This window comes from Pseudophryne corroboree, chromosome 9 (assembly GCF_028390025.1).
Source record: "Pseudophryne corroboree isolate aPseCor3 chromosome 9, aPseCor3.hap2, whole genome shotgun sequence".
NCBI lineage: Eukaryota > Metazoa > Chordata > Amphibia > Anura > Myobatrachidae > Pseudophryne > Pseudophryne corroboree.
In genome coordinates, this window is record NC_086452.1 from 259,289,777 (window position 1) to 259,315,008 (window position 25,232).

A 25,232-nucleotide genomic window follows, 5' to 3' on the forward strand; every position below is an offset into this window, starting at 1 on the left:
ATTCCCTGTGGAACCCAGTGTACCTTGCAGTGTACCTTGCAGAAAGAGATTTAACTATGGTAAGTCTACCATAAATCTCCTTCTTTGTGAACACCTTCCTCTTTACATGCATACTGTATAACTATATAAAGATGTGCCTTTTCTGTATGATCAAAGATACTCCTGCATATTTACATTCTTAACTATGTATGTTGACTTGCACATATCTTAAGATATATGCAACCTAAAACAGAGCACATAGATGCGTGTGGAGCAAAGATAAGACAATTTATTTATTTATTAACAGTTTCTTATATAGCGCAGCATATTCCGTTGTGCTTTACAATTAGAACAACAGTAATAGTACAAAACTGGGTAAAAACAGACAGACATAGAGGTAGGAAGGCCCTGCTCGCAAGCTTACAATCTATAGGGAAATAGGCATAGATACACATGCTATCTATTGCATAATGGTCCACCAGATTGCTAGGTTCTTAATGGGTTGTATGATGATACCCCGCAATGTTGGCCAAGTGTCAGGAGGGTGTGAGAGTAAAGAAAAACAAAATATGTGATGTTATGTATACTGTACAGAGAGGATGTAATTAGATAGGGAAACACTAAAAGTTATGTGGGTGGATCTGGAATTTGATAGGCTTGTCTGAAGAGGTGAGTTTTCGGTGAAAGTTTAAAGGTTTGGAGACTAGAGACGAGTCTTATTGTGCATGGGAGGGCATTCCACAGAGTGGGTGAAGCACGGATAGTCCTGTAATTTTGAGTGTGAACAAGTAATGCGTGTGGATGAGAGACGTAGATCTTGTGCAGAGTGGAGAGGTCGGGTAGGGAGATATTTTGAGATGAGTGAAGAGATGTATGTTGGTGCAGTTAGGTTAATAGCCTTGTATGTCAGTAAAAGTATTTTAGATTTAATACGGTAGAATACCGGTAACCAATGGAGGAACTGACAGAGTGGATCTGCAGACAATGAACGTCTAGCGAGGAAGATTAGCCTCGCAGCTGCATTCAAAATGGATTGTAGTGGTGAGAGCCTATGTTTGGGAAGACCGGTCAGGAGACTATTAAAATAATCAGTGTGGGAGATAATGAAAGCATGGATTACAGTTTTTGCTGTGTCTTGTGTAAGATATTGTCGTATTTTGGATATGTTTCTTAGATGTATGTAACATGATCTTGAGGCAGACTGAATGTGGGGAACAAAGGACAGTTCAGAGTCAAGAATGACACCTAGGCAGCGAGCTTGTGGGGTAGGGATGATTGCCGAGTTCTCAACAGTGATAGAGATATCAGGTTGGAAACTACTATTGGCCTGTGAAAATATAAATAATTCTGTTTTGGAAATATTAAGTTTGAGGTGGCGAGATGTCATCCAAGATGAAATGGCAGAAAGGCATTCAGTGACACGGCCCAATACAGATGGTGACAAATCAGGGGAGGATAGGTAGATTTAAGTATCATCCGCATACAGATGGTACTGAAATCCGAAAGAGTTGATTAGTTTGCCAAGACATGTGGTATAGATAGAGAAAAGCAGAGGACCTAAGACTGAGCCTTGCGGTACTCCAACTGAGAGAGGTAGCGAAGAGGAGGTGGAATCAGAGAAACGAATACTGAAGGAGCGATTAGATAGGTAGGATGAGAACCAAGAAAGGGCTGTGTCCTGAATACCAAGGGATTGTAGTGTTTGTATGAGAAGAGAGTGGTCAACAGTGTCAAAAGCAGCAGAGAGATCAAGGAGAATAAGTAGAGTATTGTCCTTTAGATTTAGCAGTGACCAAATCATTCACTACCTTAGTCAGTGCTGTCTCTGTGGAGTGTTGGGCACGAAATCCTGACTGGAGTGGGTCCAGTAGGCTTTGTGAGTTAAGAAAGTGTGTGAGGCGAGTGTAGGCAAGTTTCTCAAGTAGCTTGGAGGGGCATAGGAGCTGAGAGATGGGACAGTAGTTTGAGAGAGAGTTAGGGTCAGAGTTTTGTATTTTCAGAATGGGAGTCAATCATCATTGACTGGTAAACTTTTGTCTGTCTTAAGCATTCGCAGATATATGCCTCCTAAGAGACCAGCTTTTTATTTGTATCTTGCCATGTAAGTTATGATGCAAATTGTAAGTGGGTGCTTCACACGTTTTATGTGCCCCCTACTGGAGCAATTAAATTGTTTCTCTGGATGCCCATTAGTATTGACGCTCCTAGAAGCAGCGGGTTAAGCCACGCAAAGAAGTGGTTAGGGCGCCCAACCACAGACTTTGCACACATTTCTTCTTGCTCCCCAGGAGGCTGTGATATCCAATGTGTCCACAGCAGCTAACATGCATCTAAACGGAGCAACAATTGAATTGCTCCGTTTTGTGCTACCTAGTGGAAGCCGCTGGGTAAAACAATTAAATTGCCCCCTAATTTTCTGACTCTTCAGAGTACCTAATATATGTAGCTCCCTCTTTCAACAGTATGACCAATGTGACAATTAAATTCCTATATACTATTATTTCCCCAACGTCTATGTATACTATGACACAAGGTATTTTCCAGTGTTCCGAACTTACTTATACATTCTGCAAAATAAATTCCTGAACAGGACACCATTAGTACTAAGCACAATTAACCACATATGATTTTTTAAGTGCTTAAAGTGGAATTCATCTAGTGGTTAACAGATTTAGATATATTTTGAATTCATATTAGCATGTGCAAAAATAGTATAAACGGGGAAGAAAATCTGAAACTTTTCAACTTTCAACCAGTAACTTCTCATATGGCAAGGAGAATCTGCACCAGGAGGGGGGGGGGGGGGGGGGGGGGGGGGTGAAAGAATGACTAGCAACAGATGTGATCCACTCTCTCATGATAAAATTGCAACAGACATCAGTTTTGATCATCTGTTATAGAGAAACAATTCTTTGGGGGGGATTCAAATGTTTGAAAAGTCTGACTTTTCAAACATTTGAATCTCCCCCTTTGTGTCCATCTATACCACCTCTCTCAGTATGTAAAAAAGTAAAGGGACATTTTAAGACAGAATAGGCTAAAACTTATTTTCTCTTACGTCCTAGAGGATGCTGGGGTCCACATTAATACCATGGGGTATAGACGGGTCCACCAGGAGCCATTAGCACTTTAAGAGTTTGAGAGTGTGGGCCTGCTCCTCCCTCTATGCCCCTCCTACCAGACTCAGTTTAGAAAATGTGCCCGGAGTTTCTTTAGTTTTATTTTTTTGGAATAGAGTTTTAGGCACAGGGAGGCTGCTGGCAACAGCCTCCCTGCATCGTGGGACTAAGGGGGGGAGTAGTGTCCGCCCTAAGGGGTCTGAGCCACTATCTCGACTGACAGGACACTGAGCTCCTGAGGGGATCGTTCTTCCCCGCCACAGGGGATCGCTCACCCCAGCAGCATGCCGCCAACCCCCTTACAGAGCCAGAAGACGTCGGTGGCAAGTTAGTCACTGGCCCCCCTAACAAGCGGGGAGCCAGTGTGAAGATGGCGGCAACAGGGTAGGGAGCGCAGTACTAACTGCACTCCAGGGCTCAGCGGTACTTGGTGCAGCGCTGTGAGGGGCGCCCTGAGCCAGCGCCTACACCCTGCACTGGTCGGCAAGCCTGTCGGGGACCCCAGATCACCGCCAGCACAATTCCTCAGGCCAGTATAAAATTCAAACAGAGCAGGAAGCAGCGCCAGAAAGGGGGGTGGAGCTTCTCCTAAGAGTGGACCCAGCAGTGTTCAGCACCATCTTTCCTGCATGCAGAGACGCTGACAGGAAAGAGCTGTCCCTCCACATCAACTCCAGCTATCTGTATGGTACCAGGGGGTTGTAGAATGGGGGGGTAGGCTGTGCAATAGACTGTGTTACCTATTAAGGTACACAGCTGGCGCTGGTAAAGGGTGTCCTTTATCTCCTAAAGCGCTGTGTGTGGGTTGGCTCCAACTCTGTCTCTCTTGGCATTCTTAGGGGGGAAACTTTGTCTGCCATTTCCCTGTGTGTGTGTGTGTGTGTGTGTGTGTGTGTGTGTGTGTGTGTGGGGGGGGGTGCTTACTGTCTCACATAAGCCATGTCTAGGGATTCTGTGTCATATGCTGCAGAGGATATGTCCTCTCAGGATGATCCCATTTCATGTAATCAGGATTGCTCTGGTTTACCACAGATTCCAATAAGAGAACCTGAATGGCTAACTTCTATTAAGAGTATGATTTCTCAGATTTCTACTAGGGTAGCACAGAATGAAACTGCAACTCGGGTTTTGCAAAACTCTATGGCACCCGGGTCGGCACCTTCAGGGCACCCTGGCACTCACTCTCAAAAATGTGCTCTTGCCCAGATTATGCAAGACGACACAGATACCGACTCTGACACGGTAGACGTGATGGGGACGTGCTGTGGGGGGCGGCATCTGTTGCAAAACGGGTGCAGTTGATGATTGAAGCCATTAGAGATGTGTTAAATATTGCTGACGCAATACCTGAACAGGTTGAGGAGGCTTACTTTATGGATAATAAGAAAGCCTAGCTAACCTTTCCTGCGTCTAAAGAGTTAAATGCTATATTTGAAAAATCCTGGGAACACCCAGAGAAAATATTCCAGATCCCAAGAAAGGTTCTGGTTGCATTCCCCTTCCCTGAGGAGGATAGAAAGAAATGGGAAAACCCATCCATATTTGACGCATCTGTGTCCAGACTGTCAAAAAAGGTGGTTTTACCTGTCTCGGGATCTGCCGCATTGAAAGAACCGGCTGATCGGAAAATTGACACTATGCTCAAATCCATATACACGGCTTCAGGGGCGATATTACGCCCTACTATTGCCTGTGCATGGATTTCTAAGGCTATAGTAAAGGGGTCTGGCACGTTACATGAGGAATTGGATACAATGGATAAAAGTGACGTTGAATTGTTCTTACGTAACATACAGGATTCTGCGGGATTTACAGTGGAATCAATTAAAGACCTGGGTTCGATGGCTACAGGGATATGTTCCATGTCGGTCTCAGCTCGTAGAGGACTCTGGCTGCGCCAATGGTCTGACGACACGGAATCCAGAAGAGGCGTGGTGAACCTACCCTACACAGGTCAGGCTCTATTTGGGTACTAGATGCGTGGATTTCCACGGCAACTGCGGGTAAGTCACTTTTTCTTCCGTCAGCTGCGCCTGCTACGAAGAAACCCTTTTCTTCAGCTACGTCACAGTCCTTTCGGACTCCTCAAACAAGAAAGAACAAGCCGCATAACACCTTCTTTAGAGGAAGGTGGGAAAAATACTGATAAAGGCAGTGTCCAGGGAGAGGTTATTGCAGTCTATCACTCTTACGACTCAACTACTCAGGAATCACAGTTGGATCCTGAACCTTCCGTAGTCACATCATTTGGAGCCGACATGGAGATTGTCTTTCCTGGGAATGATCTTCGACACGGAAGTGCAGAGGGTGTTTCTTCCAAGAGAGAAATCGTTGGTGATACAATCCATGGTCCGGGATGCCTTGAAACCTGCCCGGGTGTCGGTTCATCAGTGCATTCGCCTTCTGGGGAGGATGGTTGCCTCCTATGAGGCTCTACAGTACGGGAGATTCCATGCTCGACCCTTCCAACTGGATCTCCTAGACAAATGGTTGGGATCTCATCTGCACATGCACCAGAGGATACGCCTCTAACCAAAGTCAATGATTTCGCTCCTCTGGTGGTTGCAAATGCCTCACCTTCTGGAGGGCCGCAGGTTCGGAATCCAGAACTGAATCCTTCTGACCACGGATGCAAGTCTCAGAGGTTGGGGAGCGGTCACCCAAGGGGAAACCTTCCAAGTAAGATGGTCAAATCAGGAAGCCATTCTTCCAATAAACATTCTGGAACTTAGAGCCGTGTACAACGCTCTTCTCCAAGCGTCTCATCTTCTACAAGATTGGGCCATTCAAGTACAGTCAGACAATGTGACGACGGTGGCCTACATAAAGCGACAGGGAGGAACAAAGAGCAGGGCTGCAATGTTAGAGGTGACAAGAATCCTCTCCTGGGCAGAAAGGCACGCGTTGGCGTTGTCAGCAATCTTCCTTCCAGGAGTGGACAACTGGGAAGCAGACTTCCTCAGCAGACACGATCTCCATCCAGGAGAATGGGGCCTTTATCCGGAGGTGTTCTCAGACGTGACCAGTCATTGGGGCGTGCCTCAAATAGACATGATGGCCTCACGTCTCAACAAGAAACTCCAGAGGTACTGTTCCAGGTCAAGAGACCCACAAGTAGTGGTGGTGGATGGCATGGTAACTCCGTGGGTGTTCAAGTTAGTGTATGTGTTCCCTCCACTTCCACTCATTCCAAGAATTCTAAAGCTCATAAAGAGAACAAGGGTTCTGGCAATTCTCATTGCTCCGGACTGGCTAAGGCGAGCTTGGTACGCGGTTCTTCTGGATCTACTGCTGGAAGAACCATGGCCTCGTCCTCTTCACGAGGACCTTCTGCAACAGGGGCCGTCCGCTTATCAGGACTTACTGCGGCTACATTTGACGGCATGGCGGTTGAATGCCAGATACTAGCCCGTAAGGGTATAGTAAGGTTATTCCTACCCTGATACAGGCTAGGACTGATACAGGCTAGGTACTAAACATTACCATCGCATTTGGAATAAATATGTGTCTTGGTGTGAATCCAAGAATTTTTCAACGGTGGAGTTTCAACTTGGACGGTTTCTCCTCTTCCTGCAAGCAGGTGTGGATATGGGTCTGCGTTTGGGATCCATAAAGGTCCAGATTTCGGCCTTATGTATTTTTTCCCCCAGAAACAATTGGCTGCCCTCCCTGAGGTTCAGACCTTTTTGAAAGGGGTTCTGCACATCCAGCCTCCCTTTGTGGCGCCGACAGCACCCTGGGATCTTAACGTGGTGTTGCAGTTCCTGCAATCTGATTGGTTTGAGCCTCTACAGGAGGTTGAGGTCAAGTTTCTCACGTGGAAGGCTGTCACTTTTTTGGCCTTAGCTTCTGCTCGACATGTGTCGGAGTTGGGGGCTTTATCCTGTAAAAGCCCTATTTATCTTCCATGAAGATAGAGCTGAGCTCAGGACGCGTCAGCAGTTCCTTCCAAAGGTTGTGTCGTCATTTAATTTCATCCAACCTATTGTGGTACCAGTGGCTACTGACTCCTCAATTACATCAAAGTCCTTGGACGTGGTGAGGGCTTTGAAGATCTATGTGAAGAGGACTGCTCGTCACAGAAAATTGGACTCTTTGTCCTGTATGATCCCAAGAAAATTGGGTGTCCTGCTTCTAAGCAGACGATTTCTCGCTGGATTAGGTTCACTATCCAGCATGCATATTCTACGGTAGGATTGCCGTGTCCAAAATCTGTTAAGGCCCACTGTACTCGTAAGGTGGGTTCTTCCTGGGCGGCTGCCCGTGATGTCTAGGCTTTACAACTTTGCTGAGTGGCTACTTGGTCAGGGTGAAACACGTTTGCAAAGTTCTACAAGTTCGATACTTTGGCCTCTGAGGACCTAAAGTTTGGTCAGTCAGTTCTGCACAAGCGTCTGCACTCACCCTCCCGTTCTGGGAGCTTTGGTACATCCCCGTGGTACTAATGTGGACCCCAGCATCCTCTAGGACGTAAGAGAAAATAGGATTTTAATTGCCTACCGGTAAATCCTTTTCTCGTACTCCGTAGAGGATGCTGGGCGCCCGCCCAGCGCTTCGTCATCCTGCAGTGGCTATCTGGTTCAGTTCAATTTTGTCCTTGGTTGAGAACTGCCTTTGTTACTTGTTGCTGAGTTTCAAGCTCGTTAGCTTGGTTTGCCTTGTATGTGTGAGCTGGTATGAATCTTGCCACTATCTGTGTATAATCCTTCTCTCGAAGATGTCCGTCTCCTCGGGCACAGTTTCTAGACTGAGTCTGGTAGGAGTGGCATAGAGGGAGGAGCCAGCCCACACTCTCAAACGCTTAAAGTGCCAATGACCCCATGGTACTAATGTTGACCCCAGCATCCTCTACGGACTCCGAGAAAAGGATTTACCGGTAGGTAATTAAAATCCTATTTTTTATGACATTAAAACAGTGCACAATGTAACTGTTAACTAGTATTAAAAGAACTGCAGGTGAAAATATTATTATAGTGATGAGAAGCCTTGTGTCAGGTGACTGAATCATGGTGGTCCCCTTTTTGGAAAACACACTCTTTCAGATTGACTCATCCCTTCCCACTCCAATAATGGTCCATTCATCATGATTTGACATGTTGGAGAGGTTTAAATGAATAAGGGGTCTATTTACTAAGCCTTGGATGGAGATAAAGTGGACGGACATAAAGTACCAGCAAATCAGTTCCTAACTTCCATGTTACAGGCTGTGTTTGCAAAATGACAGTTAGGAGCTCATTGGCTAGTACTTTATCTCCATGCCCTTTATCCCCATCCAAGGTTTAGTAAATAGACCCCTAAATCACTTAGTGGATTGTTTTTATTAGACAGAGGGAAAGCAGTGAGCCTCAAAAACAGGCATCCAATCAGCAATGTTGTTAGGCTGCATTAAGCATGTATAAAATCACTTCATACTCAAATGAGAGAATATGTAGGGACACATACTTGCCTTGGAGCACAGGTCCAGGATACTGATGAATTCTAGGACCATTATTTCTTATTGAGACTCGCCTCTTTGTTCAGCTTCACTCAACTCTCTGGCATCTGCTGTGGACATTCCTTTCATTTGTGTTTTTGTTCTAGCTTGTTTTCAATTGTATTTGCTTTATTATATATATACACACTGCTCAAAAAAATAAAGGGAACACTAAAATAACACATCCTAGATCTGAATGAATGAAATATTCTTATTAAATTCTTTGTTCTTTACATAGTTGAATGTGCTGACAACAATATCACACAAAAATTATCAATGGAAATCAAATTTATTAACCCATGGAGGTCTGGATTTGGAGTCACACTCAAAATTAAAGTGGAAAAACACACTACAGGCTGATCCAACTTTGATGTAATGTCCTTAAAACAAGTCAAAATGAGGTTCAGTAGTGTGTGTGGCCTCCACATGCCTGTATGACCTCCCTACAACGCCTGGGCATGCTCGTGATGAGGTGGCGGATGGTCTCCTGAGGGATCTCCTCCCAGACCTGAACTAAAGCATCCGCTAACTCCTGGACAGTCTGTGGTGCAATGGGGCATTGGTGGATGGAGCGAGACATGATGTCCCAGATGTGCTCAATTGGATTCAGGTCTGGGGAACGGGCGGGCCAGTCCATAGCATCAATACCTTTGTCTTGCAGGAACTGCTGACACACTCCAGCCACATGAGGTCTAGCATTGTCCTGCATTAGGAGGAACCCAGGGCCAACCGCACCAGCATATGGTCTCGCAAGGGGTTCTGAGGATCTCATCTCGGTACCTAATGGCAGTCAGGCTACCTCTGGCGAGCACATGGAGGGCTGTGCGGCCCCCCAAAGAAATGCCACCCCACACCATTACTGACCCACTGCCAAACCGGTCATGCTGGAGGATGTTGCAGGCAGCAGAACGTTCTCCTTGGCATCTCCAGACCTGTGATCAGGCTTTGTGAAATGTACGTCAGGTCCAACTGTGTGAGTCACGTGGTGCGCACACGTGATCCACTGGTCCGTCAGCGGTTCAGCGATGTAGCGGTAGAAGCAGAGGGAGCAGCTGGCTGCCGCTGATCAGAAAGGCTTAGGCAGACGGGACTCTGTGCGGCTGACTAGTGGGAGGGAGTGCCCGAGATTGAGGACGCTCGTGTATGGGATTTAGGGGCGGTGTCCCCCTCTCCTCTCCGCGGTCGGCTTCAGGAGTGGTAACTGTACAGCCAGTGCGGCTGCCGGTTAATTTATTAATGGCTTTACATATTTCTTCCACAACGCTGTAAAAATATATATTGTTTTTCCCATGGCATTAGGGTCTATGATAAATGAGGACATAAATTGTCTATAAAAAATTAATCCTGTGCTATTTTCAGTGGGCCACCTCAGAATAGTAATTTTTACATTGTATCACTCATAATTGAAACAGGATCAACATCTATCCTTAAACTGCTACTAGGTTGCTGGCAGTGGTTGAAAGTGCATAGGAGGGAACAGCTGTTTATGATAATCAGTGAGCTCTAACAGTGGCTGTAATTATTTATTTTATTTATTTTTTCTGCTTAAACTGTTGAATTACTTGCAAGAAGAGAATATGCTAAAGAGAGTTGAAGTGATAAACAATACAAACTCAATTGTTCTATCATTGGCATTAGCCAACATTGTTCATTTTTTCCTTCATCTCTCCTAAAATTGAATCGTTCAGGAGTGTACCGCATTAGAGACTTATGTCTCTAAGAGTACCTGCTATAGTCCCTCTGCTTGATACCTCCTTCTCCTTCCTTCTGGCCAAGTTGGGTGCACCTACCCTCTCTCATTCCTCGTCCTATACCGGTTGGCAAGACGGGAGAACAGCAGAAGGGGGGGTCATACCTGTATCATGGCCACTTTACACACTTCTTTACTGTCTTAAGAATAAATTACCACGTTATGAATCCAGCATTTTGAAATTGTTTGGTAACTGCTGAGAAATTGAGAGATATATGTGCCTCACACCTCTGTTAAAGCACGACGTTATGAATCCAGCATTTTGAAACTGTTTGGTAACTACTGAGAAATTAAGATATATGTGCCTTACACCTCTGCTAAAGCACGATTGTAACCAATATTTCAAATTACTACCTTATGAATCTAGCATTCTGAAACTGTTTGGTAGTTATGAATCCAGCATTTTGAAATTGTTTGGTAACTGCTGAGAAATTGAAAGATATATGTGCCTCACACCTCTGTTAAAGCACGACGTTATGAATCCAGCATTTTGAAACTGTTTGGTAACTACTGAGAAATTGAGATATATGTGCCCTACACCTCTGTCAAAGCACGATAGTAACCAATATTTCAAATTATTACCTTATGAATCCAGCATTCTGAAACTGTTTGGTAGCTGCAGAGAAATTGAGGTATATGTGCCTCATACCTCTGATAAACAGCAGCGATAATTATTATTTTTCCTGCCTAAACCACTGGAGTGTATGTAGGAAGAGAACATGGCTAAGAGAGTTGGAGTGATACACAATACAAATTAAATTGTCCTACTATTGGCAATAGCTAACATTGTTCACCTCTTCCTCATCTCTCGTAAAAATTCAAGAAATTTTATCATTCAGGAGTGTACCGCACTAGAGACCTAAGTGCAGGTTTAAATCTCTGCACTACCTGTTACAAGGCACCAGAGAGTACTTGCTATAGTCCCTCTGCTTGATACCTCCTCTTTCTTCCTTCTGGCCAAGTTGGGTGCACCTACCCTCTCTCATTCCTCTTCCTATACCGGTTGGCAAGATGAGAGAACAGCAGAAGGGGGGTCATACCTGTATAATGGCCACTTTATACATCCTTCTAGCGTTTAAAGATTCAGTATTTTGAAACGGTTTGGTAGCTGCTGAGAAATTGAGGTACATGTGCCTCACACCTCTGTTAAAGCACGATTGCAATCAATTTTTCAAATTACTACTGTATGAATCCAGCATTCTGAAACTATTTGGTAACTGCTGAGAAATTGAGGTATATATGTTATGAATCCAGCATTCTAAAACCTTTAAAGCACGATTGCAATTAATTTTTCAAATTTCTACTGTATGAATTCAGCATTCTGAAACTATTTGGTAATTGCTGAGAAATTGAGGTATATATGTTATGAATCCAGCATTCTAAAACCTTTTGGTAGCTGCTGAGAAATTGAGGTATATGTGCCTCATACCTCCGTTAAAGCACGATTGATTTATATTAAAGGTAAACTGTTTTGTTTCTGTTTCTGAGTGATTAGCACATGACTATCTGATATAGAGCAATTGTGTCCTTCTTGGGCAATTGTTTCTAAGTACCAGGGCCTCACACCCCTTTATTCAGTATATGTGTGTGATTCAACATAAACTAACCATTTTTTCACATAGGTGGTAATATCATACGGCTGGTGGATGGTATGTCCATGGGGGTCATTCCGAGTTGTTCGCTCGTTATTTTTTTCTCGCTACGGAGCGATTAGTCGCTAATGCGCATGCGCAATGTCCGCAGTGCGACTGCGCCAAGTAAATTTGCTATGCAGTTAGGTATTTTACTCACGGCATTACGAGGTTTTTTCTTCGTTCTGGTGATCGTAATGTGATTGACAGGAAGTGGGTGTTTCTGGGCGGAAACTGGCCGTTTTATGGGTGTGTGCGAAAAAACGCTACCGTTTCTGGGAAAAACGCGGGAGTGGCTGGAGAAACAGAGGAGTGTCTGGGCGAACGCTGGGTGTGTTTGTGACGTCAAACCAGGAACGACAAGCACTGAACTGATCGCAGATGCCGAGTAAGTCTGGAGCTACTCAGAAACTGCTAAAAAGTGTCTATTCGCAATTCTGCTAATCTTTCGCTCGCAATTTTGATAAGCTAAGATTCACTCCCAGTAGGCGGCGGCTTAGCGTGTGCAAAGCTGCTAAAAGCAGCTTGCGAGCGAACAACTCGGAATGACCCCCCATGTCCACTATATTCTTGAAAACAGCTCTACAGACACTTTTCTTTGACAACTGGGCCTCATACTGTTGTATAGGTGACCCAATCAAAAATAACCAATCAGTGACCTATGATTCAAACTAATTGCCCTGAGAAACCTGTATATGGGCTATACAATTGATAAGATGATGGTCACACCATTTAATTTTTAAATATATCCTTATTTAGCCACACACCAGTGTTAAGGGAATTATTACGCAGACGTACTTTAACATACTTAATTGTTCTGACTGAGGTAATTTAGATAAGACTATATATATATTTTCTAACATATTTTCGCATATGATCACATATTTACTAGTGAATCCACACGGGCTTTGTAAATTTCAATTTTTAAGGCATATCTAATAAAATTTGTAATTTTAAGATTGTTTCATTAATACAAAAAATTATCTCGTTACCTCAGATAAGAGTGCTCCCTACCAGGGTTATCTTGTCTTCTCTGTAGTCTTTTTTGTGATACATCTCCAGACTCTGTCACGTCTGTCACATGTGCTCAGTGAGAACCTGCTTTCATCTGTGAAGAGCACAGGGCGCCAGTGGCGAATTTGCCAATCTTGGTGTTCTCTGGCAAATGCCAAACGTCCTGCACGGTGTTGGGCTGTAAGCACAACCCCCACCTGTGGACGTCGGGCCCTCATACCACCCTCATGGAGTCTGTTCCTGATCGTTTGAGTAGACACATGCACATTTGTGGCTTGCTGGAGGTCATTTTGCAGGGCTCTGGCAGTGCTCCTCCTGTTCCTCCTTGCACAAAGGCGGAGGTAGCGGTCCTGCTGCTGGGTTGTTGCCCTCCTACGGCCTCCTCCACGTCTCCTGATGTACTGGCCTGTCTCCTGGTAGCGCCTCCATGCTCTGGACACTACGCTGACAGACACAGCAAACCTTCTTGCCACAGCTCGCATTGATGTGCCATCCTGGATGAGCTGCACTACCTGAGCCATTTGTGTGGGTTGTAGACTCCGTCGCATGCTACCACTAGAGTGAAAGCACCGCCAGCTTTCAAAAGAGACCAAAACATCAGCCAGAAAGCATAGGAGCTGAGAAGTGGTCTGTGGTCACCACCTGCACAACAACTCCTTTATTGGGGGTGTCTTGCTAATTGCCTATAATTTCCACCTGTTGTCTATTCCATTTGGATCCATACTAGGGGGTATATTTACTAAAGTGCGGTTTTGCAAAAGTGTAGATATTGCCCATGGCAACCAATCAGATTCTATCTATCAATTTCTAGAAGGTACTAGATAAATAAGTAGAATCTGATTGGATGCTATATTCAACATCTCCACTTTTGTAAACCCGCACTTTAGTAAATATACCCCTAGCAATTTATTATTTGGTTATTTTTCTGAGAATTGGTATCAGAAAAGGACCTTTCCTGTAACATTAGTTTTCTATAAATACACTTTAAAAATGAAGCAAACCATTATTTTCCTATTCTTATTTTATGTCACTTTCATGTACATAGGAATTGTATGATGATGACATACTTTAGGTGTTTGATGAGATAGCAGAGTAGACAACAGCTGACAGACAGCAGAAAAATACCTACTAAATTGCCGTGCTTCTCTCTTAGCAGTTAGCACTGGATATGTTCTTGTTGTAAAATAAATGAATGGGGAAAAGAGATAGAAATGTATTAGGAAATACATTGTGAAAATGCTGAGCTGCTATATGATACAGTGTGTAAATAGGGGATACACTCTACATGTGTTTATCATCATGTCCTCAGTTGCACTCAGTGTAATTATCATGCTGCATGTGAGGACCATGCTTTCCCAAACATTGCTGTGTTCCCGCTTGGCATCCAGGTCAGATGAGGAGGGAATTCTGTAGTGTCTGCCCAGCAGAATCCTGTATTCATCATGGTGAAGAAATAAAACAGCCTGTAGTGAAAGGGAGACCCACTGAAATCCACTCAGAAGCATTTGCTAGGATTAGTGGATGTTACATTTTACAGCTTATCCAAGTCATACAGTATTTTGGATGCCTTCAGTGTGAGGAAGAATTCACGTGTCTGAAAAGAAACCAAACACTATTGAATAAAAATAACTATTTTATGGTTCCAGCGTGTGATATTTTGAATTTTAATTACGAGATCCGTTATCATAGAGTAACTTGACTGTCATATCTGCAAAAAGTTAATTGTCCGGGAATCTTGAGTGTAATTTTTCTATTTTTTTAAATAGTGTATTCTATTATATAATTTATTAATATAATTCACAACCAATCTGATTTACCTTCAAATGTATGTATATCTGATTACAGGATAATTTGTCACATTGCTGATCTTGCCAGGTACAAAAAAATTATCTTGGATAAATTAACACTATTTTGTTCAGTTAGAAGGTGTGCTATGACTTGTTGACAGTTAGGACCAAATGTATGCAGGAGGACCAAATGTATGCGGACATGAATACAAATTGAATAAATAAATTAAAAAAGTAAAATAAATTACATTAAATAAATTGGAAAATATCAATAAAATAAAAATTAAATATTCAAATAATGTTTAAGCTCTTTTTAGCGGTGGGGATGGTGTTAAAGCAGTGCAGTCTGAGGAATACCACTCTGGCGTGAGGTAGAAAAGAACTTTCCCTATCTTACCCTTTGACTTCACGATGGTTCCTGATCTCATTCAGTGATACTGGCTTGCCGGGCATGACAGAGCGGAACTTCCGGTTGCGGCTCGCGGCTTCCTTCTATTGTGATTTTGCCGTGGCTCCCCACTACTGCTGGTATCTCCAACACGTTTCATGTCACCAGGATGCTTTTTCAAGGATGAACGCAGCTTTTGCTTTGTCTCTTTAGATAGTAAAACTTTATTGTTAAAACTGGATGTGGCTGGAAACGGAACCCTTGTTACTGAGCAGCAAACACATGTCCATAGGTTTTCCTTTCTAAACGTGTTCTTTCCCCTGCATTGTTTTTAAACATTTTAAACATTATGACACATGCTTTGTGTGTCATAATGTGTCACAGGCATTGTGGTGTGTGGCCTAATGTGCCAGGGGCATTACAGTCTGTGTCATATTGTGTAATGGTCATTGCGGTATGTGACATAATGTTTAAGGGCCGTTGCGGTCTGTGGCATAATGTGTAAGGGGCATTACTTTAAGGAGGAAAAATTACAAATAACGTAAGGGGCGTGAATCAGGATTATATTTTTCATGTGGTGGTCAATGTCTGGGCGTGCAGGTTGCAAAACTGGGGTATAAGGTAGTCTTTTCCTGCAATGCCATGCCTCTTGCAGCGCAGCCATGCCCAAATTCTTCACCTTTATAATGGCAATTGTGGGAGGGGGGGTGGGTTGTGCCACTGCTCATGCTCAATACCATCCTATGCATATTATATATATTTTATATAAATTGCCGAGGGATTCTGCAGAAAGAAGAGAAAAAGAGAAGAACAAGCGCTTATGGTGTAGTATGTCTATCCAGGATGTGCTGAATACACGCAGATAACAGAATTGCGTACCAGATTGTGGCTTGTATTAGAACATATCAATCTCCTATATCATAGGCTCAATCCGATCTCTAAATCTGAAAAATCAGGGAGAAAAAGACAATTGCCATATTGTGTAGTAGTTAGGTCTATAGGATTATGACCAACCACACCTAAATGGCCTGCGTACCAAATATATAGTCAAAGTGTCCATATAAAATGAATCCTTGTCATCTGCCTTTCAGACATACTGTATATTTGTGACGAAACCGGAGTATAATACGATTATTGGGATTCTGTGAGGTGGGAACTGGGATGCAATCTGCAGTATGGCTGTCAAAAATGCTATCTGTGCTACAGTATATGGTGGTCAATGAGATGCTGTCTGTGCTGTATACTATTGTGAATATCAGTATGTCACATACTGAGGGGCCAGGGGACTCCTTTTCCATTTGGGACAACTTTCTTTTAACTGTCCTTGTATAAGAAGATTGCATTAGAGATTTGCTGCAGGACATCATGGTTAGGTTTTCTCTAAAGCATTATCACAATTTTCACAAAGCAGCACAACAGGCTGTCAAGAACCCTTACCCTCTACAGTTTTGTGCCACCGCCTCACAGCAGCAAAGGAGCTCCTTGCCTTTTCTATGTTCACAGTGGGCATGAGTCCATAGCTCTCATCATAGACCCCCTCAGCCCCCTTCCACTAACACACACACACACACACACACACACACACACACACACACACACACACACACAATTACAGTGTCCCGTCTGTCATTGTTTTCTGGATCCACCACTTGTAATAAGTATATGGGTGTATTGTCCTGCAGTGTATATGGGTGTAATAATAATAATAATGATTATTGGACTCAAGGTGCTTAATAAATAGTATGAACATAATACAGTGCAGAAACTATGAACACATATATAAGCTTTTTAAAAATAGGATTTTGGTACCTACCGGTAAATCCTTTTCTCGTAGTCCGTAGAGGATGCTGGGGTCCATATTAGTACCATGGGGTATAGACGGGTCCACCAGGAGCCATTGGCACTTTAAGAGTTTGAGAGTGTGGGCTGGCTCCTCCCTCTAAGCCCCTCCTACCAGACTCAATCTAGAAACTGTGCCCGAGGAGACAACATACTTCGAGAGAAGGATTATACACAGATAGTGGTGAGATTCATACCAGCTCACACATACAAGGCACGTCAAGCCAACGAGCTTGAACTACTCAGCAACAGCTGAAACATTACATACCAAGTAACAACGCAGTACTTAACTAAAACAAAGCGGTACTGAACCAAATTTCATTTGCAGGAAAACGAAGCACTGGACGGGCGCCCAGCATCCTCTACGGACTTTGAGAAAAGGATTTACCGGTAGGTACCAAAATCCTATTTTCTCTTATGTCCTAGAGGATGCTGGGGTCCACATTAGTACTATGGGGATGTACCAAAGCTCCCAGAATGGGAGGGAGAGCGCGGAGGCTCCTGCAGAACTGACTGACTGAACCTCAGGTCATCAAAAGCCAAAGTATCGAACTTGTAAAACTTTGCAAACGTGTTTGACCCAGACCAAGTAGCAGCTCGGCAAAGTTGCACTGCCGAGACACCCCGGGCAGCTGCCCAGGAAGACCCCACCTTACGAGTAGAGTGGGCCTTAACAGATTTTGGACACGGCAGTCCTGCCGTAGAATAAGCGTGCTGGATAGTGAACCTGATCCAGCGAGAAATCGTCTGCTTAGAAGCAGGACACCCAATTTTCTTGGGATCATATAGGACAAACAGAGAGTCTGACTTTCTGTGACGAGAAGTTCTCTTCACATATATCTTCAGAGCCCTTACGACATCCAAGGACTTTGATGTAATTGAGGAGTCAGTAGCCCCTGTCACCACAATAGGTTGGTTGATATGAAATGCCGACACCTCAGCTCTATCTTCGTGGAAAATCAAGTAAGGGCTTTTACTGGATAAAGCCCCCAGTTCGGACACACGTCTAGCAGAAGCTAAGGCCAACAAAGTGACCACCTTCCATGTAAGAAATTTAACCTCTACCTCTTGTAGAGGTTTAAACCAATCCGACTGGAGGAACTGCAACACCACGTTAAGGTCCCAAGGCGCCGTAGGCGGAACAAAGGGAGGTTGGATATGCAGATCTCCCTTCACAAAGGAATGAAACCTCAGGGAGGGCAGCCAATTGTTTCTGAAAGAAAATGGACAGGGCCGAAATCTGGACCTTCACAGATCCTAAACTCAGGCCCATATCCACACCTGCTTGCAGGAAGAGGAGGAAACTTCCGAATTGAAACTCCACCATAGGAAACTTCTTGGATTCACATCAAGAGACATTTCTTCCAAATACGATTGTAATGTTTAGACGTTACCCTTTTCTTAGCCTGTATCAGGGTACGAATGACCTTCTTTGGAATGCCCTTCCGAGCAAGTATCAGGCGCTCAACTTCTATGCCGTCAAACGTACCTGCGGTTAGTCTTGATAGGCGAACAGCCCCTGCTGCAGCAGGTCCTCCAGAAGAGGAAGAGGCCTCTGATCTTCTCGCAGTAGATTCATAAGGTCCGCGTACCAAGCCCTTCTTGGCCAGTCTGGGGCAATGAGGATCACTTGAACCCCTGTTCTCCTTATGAGCTTTAGGATTCTTGTGATGAGTGGGAGTAGTGGAAACACGTACACTGACTGGAACACCCACGGAGATACCAGGGCGTCCACTACCACTGCCTGTGGGTCCCTCGACCCGGAACAATAACGCAGAAGCTTCTTGTTGAGACGAGAGGCCATCATGTCTATTTGGGGTAGGCCCCAAAGATCTGTTCTTTCCTTGAACACCTCCTAATGGAGGCCCGACTCTCCTGGATGGAGACCGTGTCTGCTGAGGGAGTCTGCTTCCCAGTTGTCTACTCCCGAAATGAAGATGGCTGACAGCGCTAACGCATATCTTTCTGTCCAGAGGAGTATTCTTGTCACCTCTGACATTGCCGCTCTGCTCTTTGTTCCGCCTTGTCGGTTTATGTAAGCCACTGTTGTTACGTTGTCCGACTGCACTTGAATGGCCCGATTTCTCAGAAGAGGGGCCGCCTAAAGAAGACCGTTGTAGACAGCTCTTTGTTCCAGGAGGTTGATGGGCAGGCCGGCTTCCAGGCTTGACCACCGTCCTTGGAAGGTTACTCCTTGAGCTACTGCTCCCCAGCCCCGGAGGCTCGCATCCGTGGTTAGAAGGACCCAGTACTGAATCCCGAACCTGCGGCCCTCCAGAAGGTGAGGCAATTGGAGCCACCAGAGGAGTGAAATCCTTGCCCTTGGCGACAGACAAATTCTCTGGTGCATGTAGAGGTGAGATCCCGACCACTTGTCCAGGAGATCCAGTTGGAAGGTCCGAGCGTGGAACCTCCCGTACTGGAGAGCTTCGTAAGAGGCCACCATCTTTCCCAAGAGGCGAATGCATTGATGAACTGACTCCCCGGGGCGGCTTCAGGACATCCCGGACCATAGCTTGTATCACCAACGCCTTTTCCTGCGGAAAAAACACCCGCTGCACTTCCGTATTCAGGATCATTCCCAGAAATGACAATCTCTGGGTTGGTTCCAAATGTGACTTTGGAAGGTTCAGAATCCAACTGTGACTCTGGTGCAGTCGTGTTGTGAGAACAATGGACTGCAGTAGCTTCTCCTTGGATGATGCCTTTATCAGCAGATCGTCCAGATATGGAATGATGTTCACCCCTTGCTTGCGGAGGAGAATCATCATTTCCACCATCACCTTGGTAAACACCCTCGGTGCTGTGGAGAGGCCGAATGGCAGGGCCTGGAACTGGAAATGACAGCCCAGCAATGCGAAGCGGAGATAAGCCTGATGCGGCAGCCAGATCGGAATGTGGAGGTACGCATCATTAATATCCAGTGATACCAGGAATTCCCCTTATTCCAGACCTGATATCACCGCCCTGAGAGACTCCATCTTGAACTTGAACTCCTTTAGAAAGGGGTTCAATGATTTCAGGTTCAGAATGGGCCTGACCGAACCATCCGGTTTCGGTACCACAAAAAGGTTCGAATAGTAACCTTTGGTGAGCATGTGAGGTGGCACTGGCACAATGACCTCTGCCTCCACCAGCTTTTGGACAGCGTCTTGTAGTACTTTGCTGTCCTCCAACAGAGTTGGTAAGCCTGACTTGAAAAAAGCGATGAGGAGGTAGACTTTGAAATTCCAGCCTGTATCCCTGAGACACAATATCTATCACCCAGTTATCCAGGCCGGACGATACCCAGACATGACTGAAGTGTCTGAGTCTCGCCCCCACTGGCCCCACCACTGGGGCGTGCAGTCCACCGTCATGCGGAGGACTTTGGCGTACCCAAAGTAGGCTTTTGTTCCTGGGAACCTGCAGCTGCAGGTTTCTTGGACTTAACCCGACTTCCCCTAATAGAAGGTGTTGGATGTTCTGGCCTTTCTGGGCTTGTTAGGCCGAAAGGACTGCGGTGCAGATGAAGAGAAAGATTTCTTCGGAGCAGTTGCTGCTGAGGGAAGAAACGGAGACTTACCCGCTGTAGCCGTGGATATCCACGAATCTAGAGCTTCCCCGAAGAGAGTCTGACCTGTATAGGGTAGGGACTCCACACTCCTTCTGGATTCTGCGTCGACCGACCACTGACACAGCCACAGTCCCCGACGAGCTGAAACAGACATGGAAGAAATTCCCGCAGCCATGGAACCCAGGTCTTTCATGGATTCTACCATAAAACCTGCAAAATCATGAATGTTGCGTAAATACAAAGCAACGTCATCCCTATCCATAGTATCCAAATCCCCAAGTAAGGTAGCCGACCACTTTACTATTGCCTTTGCAATCCATGCAGTAGCAATAGTGGGACGTAATATGGCCCCTGAAGCAGTATACATTGATTTAAGCGAGTCATCAATTTTCCTATCAGTCGGCTCCTTTAAGGCGGTAGATCCTGGAACAGGTAAAACCACCTTCTTGGAGAGTCTGGACACAGAGGCGTCAACAATCAGCGGGTTTTCCCATTTTTTCCTATCCTCCTCAGGGAAAGGAAATGCCACCTGGACCCTTTTAGGGACCTGGAATTTTTCTCAGGGTTTTCCCATGCTTTTTCAAATATTCAATTCCTTTGACGCAGGGAAGGTTAGCGAGGCTTTTTTATTTTCAGTGAAAAAAGCCTCAGCCTGCTCAGGTGTGGTATCATTAACATTTAACACATCCCTGATAGCCTCTATCAACAATTGCACCCCCTTTACAAGAGATCCGGACCCCCGTAACACATCCCCATCACCATCTGTAGTGTCAGAATCGGTATCCGTGTCATCTTGTGTGACATGCACAAGCGCACGTTTGTGGGGGTATATAGCTGGGCGTCCTGAGGTACCAGAAAAAGGCCATACTGCCATAGAGCTCTGTTATACCTGGGTTGCAGATTCATTACTTGCAACCCTGTCAGAAATCTGAGAAATCCAAGATTTGATCGAGGAAAACCACTCTGGTTCCCTTGCTGGTATCTGTGCTAAACCAGTGCTATCCTAATTACATGGAATGGGATCATCCAGGGAGGATAAATCCTCTGCAGCATATGACACAGTGTCCCTGGACATAGCTAAAAGAGACCACCAAACACTCCACACACACACAGGTGGGGGCAGACAGAGTTTCCCCCCCAAGAAAGGCAAGAGAGACACAGAGATCGGAGCCAACCCACTCACAGCGCTTTCAGCAAAGGGAGAACCCTTGTCAGCGCAGACTGTGTCCCTTAATAGGAGACACAGTCGTTTTACAGCCTCCCCTCCCTTCTACAACCCCCTGGTACCGTGTACCGTGTACTGACAGTTGGAGCTGCTGCAATATGCCGGATCGATACCGGGTTATTTGTGCGGTGTGAAAGGGGTATAAGTAGGAGTATATTGGGAATTCCACACTGTCTGTCCCTAGCACATGGTAAGCCAGCCAACAACCACTTTTGGACAAAAGTGTAATAGGTCTAAATGAATTTATGTATGTAACATCGTCAGTATAATTATAGTTTCCAAGCTGCTACTTTCAGTTTGTTTGTTTGCAGCCATGTCTCCAAAGGAATTTGAATAAAAAAAACACAGAAGAAAGAAAAAAAAGGCATGGAAAGTAAATAAGGGGGTGGAAGGATTCCCATAAGGAAACACTGAGATATTAATGATCAAAGTGGGCTGTCTGTGAAAGCCAAATTAATTCACTGATGAGAGAGGTGTTCTTAAACATCAGTTGATTAATGAAGCACATAAAAATGTGCTAATAAAATAAGTGGGATATTTGGAAGAAAAGAACTGCACGTCTATGAAAAGCATAATGTTGAAGGGTCTGATGCTAATTGTAAATATCATGACTAGATTGTTCAAAATGGATTTCATTGGCATAAATATAACAGTAACCTTTTGCTCCTGTAAGCTGCATGCACAATATTACTGCAAATCATATAATGAACAGACTGCTGTTATGAAATCATAAATTAGTTATGAACCACATTAACTATTGATCAAAGGAATAAAAAAAAAAGTATTAGAAATCAAAAAGCATGCTCCTTAAACTAACATACACAGTAAAGCAGTAGCAATGGTCAACCGACTTAAGTCTAAGGGGCCTATTTATCACCATCCGCATCCAGGATGCGGCTGACAGGTGATAAAATCGCCCAAACTCGCACTGCGATAATTGATTACATGGCAGGGATGTATCAATTATCGCATGCAGGAACAGAGCTTGCTGTCAAGCTCTGTCCCTGCGATGCCTCTTCGCATCATCATCGGGGTATTTTTTGTAAAAAATACCCCGATATCCTGCTGCGCATGCGCCGTCCCCGCCAACATCGCTGCTGCTGCCGCTGCCCGGTCAACCGCCTCGTCGCGACTACCCCTGTGCGCCGTGGACCCCCCCCCCAGAAGATCAATATACTCACCTGTCCAGGGAGCCAGTCCGCGCTGTTTCAGGAGGCTGCCGGGCGCCAGGTCCTTCTCCTGCGCTGTGACTCACGGTGCTGTAATGTGCACTGCCGTTGTGCAGCGTCACTTTACTGCACCAGGGTCACAGCGCAGCATATGGGGGACCCAGCGCCCGGCAGCGCTCACAGGAGACGCGGACACCGGCTCCCTGGACAGGTGAGTATGTTTTGTTTTTTTACTTTTTTTATTTTTACACAGTGATCAGCTTGTGTGTCCACAGGACACAAATAGCTGATCACTCTGCCGAGTCCCCGCTCAGCTTTCTCTACCAGGGGCAGAGAAAGCGGGGCAAAAGGGTGCATATCGTAGTGCTGCCCTGTGAACTCGCCAGCCTGAGCTGGCGAGATTATCACAGGGCACACTGCGGTATTTTTTCACATTTTTGTTTTAGTAAATTTGGCCGCATCACATTTCCCATTATAAGTATGGGGAATGCGATGTGGGTTACTAATAAAAAGTGAATTAAAGGGTTTGGAGCAGTTTTTCATGAAAACTGCTCCAAATGTCCTTTAATACATTCAGGTGATACTAAAATAATGTGAAAAGGGTGTGAAAACACAATTTTTCACGTTATTTTAGTAAAAATAAGGTTAATAAATAGAACCCTAAATAAGTAAACTGGGCAGGGAAGACGGGACAGTGAGCTGGAGAATTTCCACAGTCTAGTATACTACAAAGTTCTTGTATAACATGGACATGAGCCTAACAGATTTGTAATAATATATTTAATAATAATGGCACAATTTAGAGAGTATTACATTCCTGTTACCTGAGCCTACATGAAAGGAGGGTCTCTGTAACTGTATGGGGTCATGCACTTTCAGCCAGAGAATTGGAAAACCATTATAGCACCACAGTGGCTGCTTGCTGAGTGTCATACTGTAGATGTGAAATTTAAGGGATAAGCAAGTACTAAATTATTATTATTATTATTAACAGTTTCTTATGTAACGCAGCAAATTCCATTGCGCTTTACATCTGGACACAACGAGAAGACAAAACTGGATAATAACAAACAGTCATAGAGGTAGGAAGGCCCTGCTTGCGAGCTTACAATCTATGGCATTGTAGAAGGATGAACTAAAACTATAACCAGTGGCTGAACTAGAGAGTGGTGGGCCAAGCTGCAACAATATGCTTTCCCCCCTCCCCATTCCTGGCACCCCACACCTCAACATCCTTGACACAAACCCACAGACGAAAAACAAGAGACCTGACCTGTCGTCAGTGGTCTGGAGATCAGGGGCTGCTGCAGCTAATGCACAGGGTATGGCTGTCAGTGCCTCTGCTCCTCCGTCCCTCGCATACAATTTGGGCACGGGGATGAGACAGGAAGGAGTCAGGTCCGGAATATAAGCAAGAAAGGGGAGGAGCTTAGTGAGCGGCCCCTCCTACCCCTCAGCGTGGCTGTCCCTGTTGTCAGCAATAGAGATAGAATTTAATATTACACACAGTCAGCACTACTAACTCTGGGGGGAGGAGCTGATAGGAGAGGGGAGATTGGCCCTTCCTCCAACTCCAGCAGCCCTGTACATAGACTCTGGGGCACTTGCGGTGGGCGCCTATGGCATATTGAGACTGATGTTGAGTTGGATGGAAATCTGGTGTATGTACTGTACTCCTGTATTGCATACACTGATAGAAATGTGCATAATCGCCCTTATGGAGAGCTGTAGGCCTCTTACGGTATAGCGGACCCTATCTGTACACCAGTGACGTACGGTGAGTTCAGTGACTGGTGAGGCACTGGTGCCACCTCCCCCCATACAAGACCCCACAAAAAAAATAAAAGCATAGGGTTCCCCTTATTTTACAAAGACCAGCACTAGGCTGAACCAGCTAGCGGGAGTAGTGCCATAGCAGGGGAGACACTCAGTGTGGGGTCCCCCTGGCATAACATTAAACACCCCCCAAACCAGTCAGCCCAGGGTTGGAATTCCTCAGGAAGTGGGGACCCCAAAAATTACAATTTTAGTACACCTTCCCTTATGCCTCTAATCTGTCGAAATACACACTGTTCTAACCCTCTTTCCATACTTCCTGATTTCTTTCCACATACAGTATCTATTCTATTTAGAATCGGGGCACTGAAAAAATATATATCTCCTATATAATAGCCCAGATCTGTCCCTCTGTGACTGTGTGGCTAACGCTGGGCGGAGTCACAGCGATGGGCGGAGATAGAGCCATACAGTCACAGCATCTGCAGGGAGATACACATAGGCGTGCGCACAGGGGGTGCATGGT

At 45.0% G+C, this 25,232-nt stretch overlaps 1 protein-coding gene and 1 long non-coding RNA gene across 2 annotated transcripts in view; one reads left to right on the forward strand and one right to left on the reverse strand.

The window, feature by feature from the left end:
* FAM78B (family with sequence similarity 78 member B) overlaps nucleotides 1-25,232 on the forward strand; it is a 301,572-nt gene that overhangs the window by 95,565 nt on the left and 180,775 nt on the right. The window lies entirely within an intron of this gene.
* LOC134957972 (uncharacterized) overlaps nucleotides 14,013-25,232 on the reverse strand; it is a 216,487-nt gene continuing 205,267 nt past the window's right edge. The window contains exons 4-5 of the long non-coding RNA XR_010186819.1: nucleotides 15,151-16,085; nucleotides 14,013-14,560 (exon numbers count right to left, since the gene is read on the reverse strand). This is a non-coding gene — a long non-coding RNA (uncharacterized LOC134957972). The remainder of the gene's footprint in view (nucleotides 14,561-15,150; nucleotides 16,086-25,232) is intronic.